Source organism: Schistocerca nitens, chromosome 6 (assembly GCF_023898315.1).
Source record: "Schistocerca nitens isolate TAMUIC-IGC-003100 chromosome 6, iqSchNite1.1, whole genome shotgun sequence".
NCBI lineage: Eukaryota > Metazoa > Arthropoda > Insecta > Orthoptera > Acrididae > Schistocerca > Schistocerca nitens.
Genome location: NC_064619.1, coordinates 14,705,021 through 14,719,635, shown reverse-complemented (window position 1 = coordinate 14,719,635; position 14,615 = coordinate 14,705,021).

Genomic DNA, 14,615 nt, shown 5'->3' with positions numbered 1-14,615 from the left:
CTTTCAACACTACCGTGTGCGTTCGCTTTGTTTCATTTGAAAATACAGGAAACTGTCGGTGTTTTAATAAACTCTTGTCTATTAAGAACGCTGTCCAGCAGGACAAAACAGCATTTACATGTGGTGATGATATATCTGTCTGACAAAAGATTTGCTCGCGTGGCGTGGGTTGGGCATTGTTGTCCGCGCCACGATTTCTCTCACCGGCGTACGGCTGTTTATAGCTTCGCTTACCGGCCCCGGCGATGATATTACCGTACTTTGTTTGTGAACTATTTCGTTCATTAATCTTTGTTCTACCTTTTTGATATAATGTTCTACTCGTTTTAAAATTTTTCTTCCTTGTCCCCCATTACTTTCTTTACCGCTTTCACGTAAATACGCCGTTCGCGTACGCATTTTTCCGTGAACGTTGTGATTTTTTTTTGTATTACCCTTTTGTACTATTTTTCATTTGTATTACCCTTTACTGTTTCGTAAAGTTGCACAATGTCTGACTTGATTATTTTAAGCGGTAATCCTATCTCCACCGTGATTTTCTCTGCGTTTTCTGGTAAGTCGTCACAGAAAGAATGCAGCTTCGCTACTTCTGATTGTACATTATCTATGTTAACCATCGTATTCTTTTGCGTTACTTGCAAATTTTCCTGAGTTTCTCTGATTCCCGATAGCTCCTGTCCATACTTGTGTGTGAGTGTTTCAAATTTATCTTCCTCTGTGATGTTTAATTTATCACTCATATTGTGAACTGAAGTTTGTACTTGTTCGTTAATTTTCCTATCCACTTCCGTAGAAATTTGCGATATCTGCTGCGTGAACTTCGTATCCAGATTGTTGAGTTCTGTGCACAAATTATTTACCTAGCCTGAAATATGTGTGGTTCATGGTGTGGGTTCCTGTAGTCATGTCCTAGTTCATGAACCACGGGCAACGTATGAGTGGCCAAGTAAGTGGTCCCAACAGTCGGGATACCAGTTACTTTGGAATAAGGCTGGGCATCTCGGACATATTCTGAGTCGTGGTCACCTTTGTGCTCATACGGCAAAGACTACCAAATCTACCGGTTAGTCCCTCAACCGTTAGGGGTAAAACTCACTGGGACTCGGGGCAAGTAAGGCTAGCAACCTGCTTCCCTGGTACTTTAAATATGATGCTGGCAACAATCGGAGCAAAATGCCTCGGACCTTTGGAGGTGACGGAGTCCCACCTCTAACTGACAAACCAGGGACTCCTAAGATACGACTTGGCAAACAAATGGTAATGAGATGGGGAGCTATTAATATCAATGGGGGCTACTCTGGGAAGAAGGTAGAGCTGGCAGAGGCTGCAAGTAAGATGGGACTGGACGTTTTAGCTGTTAGTGACATTCGGGTAAGGGGTGAGAAAGAAGAGGAAGTGGGAGAATACAAGGTCTACCTGTCAGGAGTCAAAGCAGGAATAGCACAATGGGGTGTAGGGCTTTACATCAGGAAAGAAATGGAACCCAGCGTAGTTGCAATTAGGTATGTAAACGAACGACTGATGTGGATAGATCTGACAGTGTCTAGCAAGAAAATTAGGATTGTGTCAGTATATTCGGATTGTGAAGGGACAGATCAAGATAAGATGGATAGTTTTTATGAGGCACTCAGTGATGTAGTTGTTAGAGTAAAGGACAAGGACACTGTTCTGCTCATGGGTGATTTTAATGCCAGGAATGGAAAACCATTCTGGAGTGTAATTAGCAGTCTTCGAAAGGGAGGTAAGAAGGAAATGACACGTATTTTGGACAGGTCAGGAAAACTGCTGGTGAATCCTGTGGATGCCTTGGGCAGATGGAGGGAATATTTTGAAGAGTTGCTCAATGTAGGTGAAAATACGATCAGTAATGTTTCAGATTTCGAGGTAGAATGGGATAGGAATGATGATGGAAATAGGACCACATTTGAGGAAGTGGAGAAAATGGTCAGTAGATTGCAGTGCAATAAAACAGTTGGGGTGGATGAAATTAAGTCGGAACTCATCAAATACAGTGGAATGTCAGGTCTTAAATGGCTACACAGGATAACTGAATTGGCCTGGGAGTCGGGACAGGTTCCATCAGACTGGACAAAAGCCGTAATCACACCAATCTTTAAACATGTAAACAGAAAAGATTGTAACAACTACAGAGGTATCTCTTTAATCAGCGTTGTGGGTAAAACCTTCTCAGGTATTGTTGAAAGGAAAGTGCGAGTATTAGTTGAGGACCAATTGGATGAAAATCAGTGTGGGTTTAGGCCTCTTAGAAGTTGTCAGGACCAGATCTTTAGCTTGCGGCAAATAATGGAGAAGTCTTATGAGTGGAACAGGGAATTGATTTTATGCTTTATAGATCTAGAAAAGGCATATGACCGGGTTCCTAGGAGGAAGTTATTGTCTGTTCTACGAGATTATGGAATAGGAGGCAATCTTTTGCAAGCAATTAAAGGTCTTTATATGGATAGTCGGGCAGCAGTTAGAGTTGGCGGTAAATTGAGTTCATGGTTCAGAGTAATTTCAGGGGTAAGACAATGCTGCAACCTGTCTCCACTGTTGTTCATATTATTTATGGATCATATGTTGAAAACAATAGACTGGCTGGGTGAGATTAAGATATGTGAACACAAAATAAGCAGTCTCGCATATGCGGATGACTTAGTTGTGATGGCAGATCCGATTGAAAGTTTGCAAGGTAATATTTCAGAGCTAGATCAGAAATGTAAGGACTATGGTATGAAGATTAGCATCTCCAAAACGAAAGTAATGTCAGTGGGAAAGAAATATAAACGGATTGAGTGCCAAATAGGAGGAACAAAGTTAGAACAGGTGGACGGTTTCAAGTACTTAGGATGCATATTCTCACAGGATGGCAACATAGTGAAAGAAGTGGAAGCGAGGTGTAGCAAAGCTAATGCAGTGAGCGCTCAGCTACGATCTACTCTCTTCTGCAAGAAGGAAGTCAGTACCAAGACTAAGCTATCTGTGCACCGTTCAACCTTTCGACCAACTTTGTTGTATGGGAGCGAAAGCTGGGTGGATTCAGGTTACCTTATCAACAAGGTTGAGGTTACGGATATGAAAGTAGCTAGGATGATTGCAGGTACTAGTAGATGGGAATAATGGCAGGAGGATGTCCACAATGAGGAAATAAAAGAAAAACTGGGAATGAAATCTATAGATGTAGCAGTCAGGACGAACAGGCTTAGATGGTAGGGTCATGTTACACGCATGGGAGAAGCAAGGTTACCCAAGAGACTCATGGGTTCAGCAGTAGAGGGTAGGAGGAGTCGGGGCAGACCAAGGAGAAGGTACCTGGATTCGGTTAAGAATGATTTTGAAGTAACAGGTTTAACATCAGAAGAGGCACCAATGTTAGCACTGAATAGGGGACCATGGAGGAATTTTATAAGGTAGACTATGCTCCAGACTGAACGCTGAAAGGCATAATCAGTCTTAAATTATGATGATGATGATGATGATGATGATGCCTGAAATGTTTGTCATGTTTGTATTTACCTTCCCGATCTCGGAAGTTACTGTGGTCATGTCTGCTTGTATTGTTTCAAAACTCGACATTTTTTAATTTGTTGTGTTCAGATTGGTCTCTAAACCCGACTTTTTTCAATTTATGTCTGTTAAGGCTAGAAATATGGCTTGCATATCTTCCCTAGTCACTTCTGACCTACGCCTGTCAGCATCTGCGACTGTACTACGCCTACTACTTTCATTTAAAATATTCCTTTGTCTTGGGGTGTTATTAATTTCGTCTACTGCAATCAGCGTATTGCTTATAATGAAATGTTCCGTATTCACTGGCGTCGAATGCAACAATGGCATGTCGCGCCCAGCATCCAAATAATCGCCGCTTGACGGTTACAAACCACTCATTGTTACGTTTTGAAAATGCAAGTCTACTACATTGGCATTTTGATTTTGAAATGGATTTCCTTATTGTTTTGCCCATCCTTTATAGAAATCTTTACGGTCCTGCGGTTACCAAAATTAATATTTTCTGTGTTTGGTTTTTACTTCCACACTATTTCTCGCGCGACAGACAGCATACACAAGTATATGTGATTGTAATCTCAATTGGTGTAATCTCAAAATGCTTTTCGTACTGATAGAGAAAAGTCATTCTCTGTACTTGATTGTAATTGCGTTAACCTCTGATGTTTTAGGTTCTTGATTTTAGGAAATAGGTGCTTGGATTTTCTAATAGGTCTACTAGGCACGCATTTTCTACATGTGGTCCTACCTTATTGTTGTCTTGTAACTGGTGCTTCTCTCTATTATAGTTTTAGTTGTCCACTCTTGGTATTGTTGTCTTCTACCCGCTACTTTACTTTTGATTTCTTTTTCTTTCAATTAGTATTTTTCCAGTGTTACATCATCGTCACCGTCATGTCATCAGCGTACATGGAACATAAACTAATTATTAACATACATGTACACCCATTGTCTTAACAACACTAGTACTCAAAGTTTTGCCCATTACTTATTGTGCCTGTCACTTTTCGCCACTTTATAATATAATTAAAAATATATAATAAAAAGGTGTTTAGATATATGGAATTAATGAGGTTAATTTTTCGGCGCTAGGACAAGCAGAATAAGCTGGACTATGCCTGTAAATTGGTTCCTATTAGTTCATGTTGGTTCTGCATGGACAAATAGTCTTTCTCTTGTTGTAGATTTATGCTTACCAATTAATAATACTACTTCCGATCGCCATATCTTCCTATAAAATCTTGACCATGTCTATGATATGGTAATTGGATCTTCGTGATAACTCCGAAGTACGCAGATGGGCTTCTTCAGTTCTTCTATATTACAGTACTACTTGGAATAATAACTCAACTTTTCACTCACCAAAATCGAATGTGTTATTACTTCTACACATATTAAAAATATAGACTTTTCACTTATTCTCATAACCAAAATGGCTACTGCCGATTGCGATCTAAAATAACGTGCATCTACCCTCGTTCATTAGCATTCTTACCGAAGAACAGGAAAGTCATCTTACGTTTTTTAACATTTGAAAATCAAAAATACATGACTGTAGGCGCAGGCTCTACGCTGGGCTACCGCTTCATCTTTTCTCTTAGCCTTTAAGAAAACGAAAACATAAAAGCAAGAACTGCAAAAGGTACATCACTGGAGGCAACATATGCATATAACAGTTTTGAGTGGAAACAAACGACGAATTAAAAGAGAAGGTGCTGTGGCAGCTGAAAAATAGAGGGAATGAATACATAATTTCAAGTAATAAATGCATTTCTTCAAAAGCTCGTCCAGCACAGAAATTAAATCTCATTAATGATTTTTCTTGGTAGTTTCCTTTGGAAACTTGATAGGTAGTACGCTTAACTTTCAAATAAAAGACAGTAATAATGCATAACGACCATTAATTACCTGGTATACTTAAAAGTCATTTTCCTCAAATTCAAGATTTTGGCACTTACAGCTTTTTTTAGTTTCTAGTCTTCTGTTTCTGATCTTGCTGATTCTCATCTGTGCTCCTGTCATTAGAATAATTCCTTTTTATCTTCTTGCTAGCCGTGTAAAACAAAAAAAACAAAACAAAAAAACAGTCAATGTATCACTTAAGAGGAGAAGGAAGTATAAGTTCCTGTTACACCGAAAGACGATCAGGGTGAGTATACGTGTCCTCAGTGCAACCAGTAACTTAGTTCCATCATCGCCACGCCTTCATCAGTCAAATGTTCAGAAGAGCAGCTACAGCTTCATCAAACAGCATCATCAACTATGTGTCAGTTAGCCCTGATGGTCTTGGGCTTCTAACTGATACCATCAAGTCGAGGCATCTCATAAGATTCCTCTGCCTGACACACGAGCCAGCCTTCAGGATACCTGCACACCACTTCCGGTCACTTCGGACTGCCGCAAAGTACGCCAGACCAGCTGTAAGCTCACTGTGCCTCGGAGCGGACACCCTTTATGCATCAGGGAGGCTGTCGACGCCAGCAGCTGGTGTTACGCTGTCTCCTCATTCTGTTGCGTTAGCAGACTCATACGCTTCCGCTAGGCAAGGTCAGCATCTGGATCACATCAGTCGACCTACTGTATGAGAACCATCATATAGTACAGAATATTTTATTGAGCCAGCATTCTTGAGTCCATGCTCGCTGTGGTACTGGAAGATCCCATCCTCGTAGCGTTCCGCATACGTCATTCTGGGGCAGAAGTGACCATCTTGTCGCGCGGGATTAGCCGAGCGGTCTAAGGCGCTGCAGTCATGGACGGTGTGGCTGGTCCCGACGGAGGTTCGAGTCCTCCCGCGGGCATGGGTGTGTGTGTTTGTCCTTAGGATAATTTAGGCTAAGTAGTGTATACGCTTAGGGACTGATGACCTTAGCAGTTAAGTCCCATAAGATTTAACACACGTTTGAACATTTTGTTGACCATCTTGCAACAATGGTGTCCGTGTAGCGGTCAACAGAAACATTACACTATTGCACCCTGTATCACGGACAACAAGGATATCTGAGACAGTGCAACTAAATTTTATGTGTCATTGGAATGCGTACATTAATAATGACACTTGTTCCTTTGAACTGTTACTAAGAGCTTAACTAATTGCCACAAGTTATAAATTGTTTATGTCGATAAAAACTAAGTATTAGTATTTTTTCAAGTTAAAGTACACAGATTAGGATCTCTACAGACGTACAGATTTGTCCTTAAAGGTTTGGGATACTCTTTATTGCTGAGCAATTAAAAATTATACGTCATGGATTGGATCTAATGAAACAAATGGATCACCATAACATCAATGATTTAATCTCCACGTAATCATTGATTCTTATTGTTACAACGTCTTTGCAAATTTCGAACTGGTCTGTCTATTCTAACTGCACTCGTCGCGTTTAGCTGTAAGAGATCTAGAGAAAGCAAGATGCAGTTTCCTAAAGGCAATAAAATTACGCCAACGAAGCTCACAAGAGCGCTGTGTCATGATAGCAAAAGCAAAATACGAGGGTCACTCCAGAAGAAATGCACACTATTTTTCTTTAAAATCCATCTTTTATTCTACATGTTTGAAAGTTTTACAGTGTGTAGATACATCCTTTAGGAACAATATTTTCATTGACATCTTGGGTTGTCGGGTGTTCTGCCGGATATCAGCGTCGTACTTGCACGATATTTCGGTCACGTAGCTCGTAACCTTCATCAGGTGCGACCTGAGACTGCTCCTCGAGTGTTTTTTTTTTTTTTCACTTTTCATTCTCTGTCCAGAGGGGACAGAGCGGGCTGTTTTAGGGCTTGCTATTTGCCCTTTTCAGCCATGGGTTTGTACATTTTATTTTTAACCAATTTTTACATTTGTCTTGCTACATAGTGCAAGTTTCCTTTTGGTCGTTAACAATTACAAAGATCTTTGCATATTTTAACATTTACTGTGGGATTTTAACAATTTCAATGATATTTTAGCAGTTTTAGTGATATTTTAACAAATACAATGAGATTTGGACAATTACAATAATATTTTAGCAATTTCAGTGGTATTTTAACAATTTGGTTAATATTTCATTACATTTTCGTTTTTCATCAGTTTATTTTACAATTCATTTATTCTTAGTCGTTAATAGTTTATAATTAGAGATATCTTATAATATAGGCAACTGCTTATTCTACTATACAAATGCATTTGTTTTGTATTTCTTATTTAGTGTAGAGAGCGAGGGAGGGGGAGTAGGGGGAGTTGGGTTAAGTGTATTTTGGTGGTTCTTTGTGGGGCATGTTCTTGTGTGTTTGGTGGTGTTTGTGTTTTATGCTTGAGTCCTTTCGTCTAGGTGTGGGGGGATGGTGGTGTTTGCTGTTAGTGGTGCTAGGATTGGGGCGAGATCAGGGTACATCTTAGCTGTGTTGTGGGCGATTGTGTGGGTGGGTGTTGTGTATTTGTATTTGGGTTTCCTTTTTGTTCTGTGGTTGACTGTGATTAGGTCCTCCATGTCCGGTCTTTTGTTTAGGATATGATTTCCGTATCTGGCTCTCATTTTGGCTAATCTGGTTTGTAGTGGTTCCATTCTGGTTGTCTCGTATACTTCATTGCTTGGTGTCAGATACGGCAGCCTTTCGATACTTCGTATTAGTCTGCGTTCTGTGCTGTACAGTCTTTTTGCAATTGGTGCATGTATGCCTCCCAGGGGGGCTGCCGCGTACTCTAGAACTGGGCGAATGAAGGTTTTGTAGGTATGTAGTGCCGTTTGAGTGTTGCAGCCATGGAAGCGTCCTTGTACTTGTCGTATTAGGTTTTGTCTGAGTCGGGTTTTGTTAAGGAGGTACGTCAGGTGGGTTTTCCAGTTGAGATGTTTGTCTAGGTATACTCCGAGGTATCTGGCTGTGTCGTCTAGTTGTAGGGGGCTGTTCCAGAGGGTTAGTCGGATGTCATGTTCGTTCTGTTGTTTCTTTTTTGTTAAGTGTCTGTGTCTGAAGAGGACTGTCTGTGTCTTGGTTGGGTTAGGTCGTATCCTCCATTTTGCCATCCAGGTTTCTAGGCGGTGGAGGTATGTGGTCGTTTTTCGTTGCAGTGTCGTTGTGCGTAGTTCCGTACACCAGTAAGCCGTGTCGTCTGCATAGAGTCCCATTTCTTCGGGGGGAGTTGTTACGGTAGGTATGTCAGCAGTGTAAAGTGTGTACAGTAGTGGGGACAGGATGCCACCTTGTGGGACACCAGCTTGTGGGGTAAAGGCTTCTGACACCTGATTTGCGACGTGAACCCTGCAGGTCCGGTTGGTGATATAGGATTGGATAATCCTGACTACTTTGGTTGGGATGCCGATGCTGATTAGTTTGAACAGCAGGCCCTGGTGCCATAGTTTGTCGAATGCCCGTTCTATGTCCAGGAACACTGCGAGTGTGCAGTGTCCCTGGTTGAACCCTTTGGTGATGCTGTCTGTCAGTTTAAGGAGGGGGTCATTGGTCGAGTGGTTGTGTCTGAATCCTGCTTGTGTGAGGGGGAGTAGGTTTTTCGTCTCGACATAAGTCCTTATGCGGTCCGTTATTATTCGTTCGTATGTTTTCCCTATCACGTCCAGTAGGGATATCGGTCTGTATGATTTTGGGTATGTCCTAGGTTTGTCGGGTTTAGGTATCATGATAGTCTTGCTTGTCTTCCAGTTTGTTGGTATTGTCTCATTGTGTAGGCAGTAATTAAAGATAAGGGATAGGATGGGAATTATGACGTGGAGGGGGGCTTTTTGTAGGTGAATACGTCTAATTTCATTCTGTCCGGGGGCGGAGTTGCGTCCTGAGAATATTGCGTTTTCTATTTCTATGTCTGTGATGTCTTTGGTGAGGGCCTGCTGTTCTTCGGTTTCAGTTGTTGGGGCGTTTATCAGGGTTCCTAGTTGTGTGTCTACATGTCGTCTGAATATGTCATCGAATCTGTTGTCGTTCGGGAATGAGTATACGTCTTGTAGTGTTTGTTTAAAGGCTGTTGCTTGCTCGAGGGGGTCTGTTGAAGGTTCATTGTTTACTGTCAAGGTGTTGGCGTGTGTCTGGCGTTGCCCTGTGAGTGTTTTGAAACTCTTCCAGAACTTGCCCCCACTCCTGTAGTCCAGTTTGCTGCATGTGTCGTCCCATTGTCGTTGTCTGTGTTGAGATATTAGTCTTTTAATTCTGGCGTTTATTCTGTTCCATTGTCTTTTTAGGTCTGGATTGTCGTCTCGTCTCATCTGTCTCTGTAGTCGTTTTTTCTGTCGTATTAGTTCTAGTGCTGCTTCTGGGATGGTGGGTTTCCAGTTTTCTACTACTTTGGTGGGGATTGCTTCCTGGACCGCTTTGGTGATAGCCGTTTCAAGTTTGTTGGTGACCAGATGTAAGTCGTCTTCGTCAGTGATTGTTATGGGAATGGATAGCTCACGGTTGATGGTGTCCTGGTATTTTTCCCAGTCTGCTCTATTGTACTGGCTTATTGTTCTTCTGTGGGGATGGGGTGGAGGGGGGAGGTTGGCGGATGTGGAAGAGAGGATGGGTAGGTGGTCGCTGGTAATGGAGTCTCCGATTCGGGCTAGGTGGAGTGAGTTGTGTAAGTCGGGGCTGTGTAGGATGTGGTCTGGGGCTGAGATACCTTGGTGTCCTATGAAAGTAGGTTCATTTAGTGGAAGTCGGAGGGTCGGGTCTGTGGTCAGGAGGTCAAATAGTCTGCGTCCGTTTCCATTGTCTACTCTGTCGCCAAGTCTGTGGTGTCTGGCATTAAAATCTCCTACTAAGATAGATCGAGGAAGTGAAGTAAAGTACTGGATGAACTGGACCTGTAGCGCAGTCCCTGGGGGGTTATACATGCACCCTATTTTGAGTGTTCGCCTGTTGTTGTCTTTTATCTCAACCGCGATGGCTTCCGTGTTGTCAAAAGCAGCAGGGAGGGTGACCTCTTTCGCCGCAATAGTGTTGCTGACGTAGATAGCCACCCCTCCTCTGCCGTCCTGCCTGTCTTTCCTGAATGTATTATATTTTGGGACATCGCATTTGGTCCCGTCTTTGAGCCATGTTTCGGCGAAAGCAGCGACGTGTATGTTTTCTTGGTGGAGCATGTGCATTAGTATGGGGCGTTTGGGTTTAATTCCTTTCGTGTTTGCGAAAAGGAGGTTCAGGTGATTTACTTCACTGGCTTCGTCCATGTTAAGGGAGGGGGGGGGGGGTAAGATGGCGGGTGGGTGCGGTGTACTTTCCTACTTCCTTGTGTGTGTTTGTGTTTCGCGCTGGTTGTGGTGTCGTGGGTCTTGCGGTGGGGTGGGGGAGGGTGAGTGGGGTCGTGGTGTGAGGTCGTGTTGTGGGTGCCACTGTTTTTGCAGTTCTGGGTCCCAGCGGTCTGTTACTGTTATGTGGAGTGAGTTTCTTGCTTGTGTGGCGAACATGCCCTTCTGGAGGATTTGCTTGGAGGCTCTGTCTATGGATCTTTTAACTTCTTCACGGCGGTCTTGAAATAAATCCAGCAAGACCGTTGTGAGGAGTCTGATGAGGTCGTCCTTCAGTACTACCTCTTCTGGAAAAATTTCTTCTGTTGGGAGGGGCGCTGGGCCATCAATTGTTTTGATGGGGGCCGTGGTTTCACTGCTGGATGCCTTTTTTGGGCGCTGGGGGCACTTGTAGGACAGTGCCGAGTGTTCTCCGCCGCAGTTGGAGCACTGTTGCCTCTCCATTTGTTTACACTGGGAGAGGCTGTGGGCGCCTGCACATCGCGCGCATTTCACTTGTTCAGTGCATTTGGCTGTTGTGTGGCTGAATGTGAGGCACTTCCCGCACTGTGCCGGTTGTGGAGGGGGGTCGTGTGGGGGTTCTGCGGCTCTTCTTTTGTAATCTATGACGGCGCCTTCCGCTAGCATTTTGTCCACTGTTTGCGGGTCGTGTGTGATGACGCTGTACTTTTCAGTTGGGGCGTTATTTGCCTTTGAGGTGATTCTCCACGCAGTCTTTACTTTCAGGCCCTGATCGCGGAGTTGTTGTATGACTGAGTCATCTTTGGTGTTTACTGGGATTTTTTTGAGGACGACACTTAGGGATGGTTCTGGTTTGCGTCTGACTGTACCCCTTCCGTCGCGGGGTTTTTGTGGTCGCACTTCTACCTCTGGGTAGCCTGACTCGCGTATCTTTCTGCGTATTTCGGTCTCTATATTTTTCATTTTAACGTCTAGGAAGGCCTTGTTGCCCTTGGTTCTGTGGTCCCTGGTTACGGTAAGCTGTTTAATATTGTCTTTGATCTCCTGCCTGAGAAACCTGCGAAAGAGGGAAGCTAGATCTGGTTGTGTGCATTCCGCCGGAAGCCGCGTAATGACATACGTGGTGACGTGGAAGTTGCTGAGGGGTTCAGAGTAATTGTTGGGGCTGCTTCGTCCCGACGAGGTCGTACTGGAAGGGGAGTGTGGTCTGTAGCATCCGTCAGGCGATTCTGGTGAGTCGCCGTTGTCAAGGGGCGGTGCTGGCGGCAGGGGGGGTTGGCCATGGTTCTTCCGGTTGTCCATATTTGTTTTGTCGGTAGTGTGGTCGTACAAGGGAGTGCTGTTTTCCCGCTTGGTTGGCACCTTTGCTTGCTTCCGCCGTATTGGCTTCCACTTCGCCTGAAGGTATCCGCGTTCCCACAGCCCTATATACACGTGCGCGGGTATCCGGGCGTTGCTGCGGGCCCTGGCACGGATAAGTCCCTATTTAATGGGGGGGACAGATCTGATCTGTCGTACGACACTGGGTGTGTAAGGCACGACACTTTGCTGACTACCGGTTACGGTAGTCGACGACAAATTTTGCCTCTTTTGAGCAGTGCCGTAGGCGACACTGTCAGGACAATACTTCCGTTTGTTTTCTTTCCCAGCACCGGAAGTGATAATGCTGGTGGTGAGACTCTGCAGGCGATGGACCTGGTCCAGTATTTGTGCCTATGGCCTTCCCCCTCCACCAACGGCTGCAGGCGCTTCCTCTGTGGTCCGCGCCCATTCCCTGCGACCTGCTGGAGCGTTGCTGCTCCGTTTTCCGTCCGCTGCGGTTCTAGGTGTTCCCTCTGCGGTCCGCGCCCACCAACCCCGCTCCTGGGGGTTTCATCTACGGTCTGGGGTACCAAGCGTTCCCCCTGCGGTCCGCGCCTGCTCACCACGACCTGTTGGAGCGTTGCCGCTCCGTTTTTCGTCCACTGCGGCTCTGGATGTTCCCTCTGCGGTCCGCGCCCACCAGTCCCACTTCTGGGTGTTCCACCAGACCACAGAGGAAGCGCCTGCAGCCGTTGGTGGAGGGGGAAGGCCATAGGCACAAATACTGGACCAGGTCCACTCGAGGAGCAGTCTCAGGTCGCACCTGATGAAGGTTACGAGCTACGTGACCGAAATATCGTGCAAGTACGACGCTGATATCCGGCAGAACACCCGACAACCCAAGATGTCATTAGATCGCCGGGAAAGCCTGAAGAGTAATATTTTCATTTCTCCACATAATTTCCATCCCTCTCAACTGCCTTACGTCATCTTGGAACCAGCGCCTGTATAACCGCGCGGTAAAATTCTGGACCAACCTGTTGGAGCCACTGTTTGGCAGCGTGCACAAGGGAGTCATCATCTTCAAACGTTGTTCCACGAAGGGAGTCTTTCAGTTTCCCAAAGAGATGATAGTCACATGGAGCCAGGTCAGGACTGTAAGGCGGGTGTTTCAGCGTTGTCCAGCCGAGTTTTGTGATCGCTTCCATGGTTTCTTGACTGACATGTGGCCGTGCATTGTCGTGCAACAGCAAAACATCCTGTTTTTGCCGATGTGGCCGAACACGACTCAGTCGAGCTTGAAGTTTCTTCAGTGTCGTCACATATGCATCAGAATTTATGGTGGTTCCACTTGTCATGATGCCCACAAGCAAGAGTCCTTCGGAATCGAAAAACACCGTAGCCATAACTTTTCCAGCAGAAGGTATGATTTTTTTTCTTGGGTGAATTTGCATGATGCCACTCCATTGATTGCCGCTTCATCTCTGGTGAAAAATGATGGAGCCATGTTTCATCACCTGTCAAAATTCTTCCGAGAAATTCAACTTCATCATTCCCGTACTGTTCCAAAAGTTCGCTGCATACCGTTTCTCTTGTTTCTTTGTGAGCCACTGTTATTAACATCCTGGAACCCTCCTGGCACAAGCCTTTTTTAACGCCAACACTTTCAGTATTCTGCAAACACTTTCTTCCGCTATCCCAACGTAGCGTGACAATTCGTTCACTGTGATGCGTCTGTCAGCAGTCACCAATTCGTTAACTCTCTGCACATTGTCTGGAGAGTGGGCAGAACGAGGCCAGCTGTTGCGAGGGCAATCCTCAATATTTCCGTGCCCGCTTTCATCACGTAACCTGCTTGCCCACCGACTAACTGTACTGCGATCGACAGCAGCATCTCCATACACCTCTTTCAACCTCTTGTGGATGTTTCCCACTGTCTCGTTTTCACAGCACAGGACTTCTATGACAGCACGTTGCTTCTGACGAACGTCAAGTGTAGCAACCGTCTTGAAGACATGCTGTGACCGCGCCACTCACGGGAACAGGTTGAACTAAGTTTGGAAACAAGCGTGAAGGATGTATCCACACACTAAAACTTTCAGACATGTGGAATGAAAACTGTATTTTTACAAAAATAACGTGCATTTCTTTTGGAGTTACCCTCGTAGTTCATAATGTTGCAAAGCTAAGCACGTGGTTTACCCGTTTCCGTAGTCGAGGACGTTAACTCCCGCCTGTGCGGTTGCGCTCGACGTGGAGGTAAGTTAGTTCAAACACTGGAAGGATGAAATTTTCACAGCTAGTTTTTTGCCGGAAAGGTAAGTTTCCTGATAACTAGTCTTTGCTCCATTGTTCTGGATCAAATTCCAAACCTCTCTACTGTGTTTCAAAATCTAGGGCATTTGACGCTCTTGACGGTGATCGGCCCATCGGATGGCGACGTTACGCTCTGCGGCCCTCTTGGTGCTATTCTAGAGGATTAGGATATGTGTCGGCACCGAGTTTCATCCTCTATCTTAACTCATTATCATAACCAAACAACACTACACTATACACGCATCCATTGCAGTCACCTACACTCTACAAACACATATATGACACAACTACCGCATACCTGCAAGGACAGGG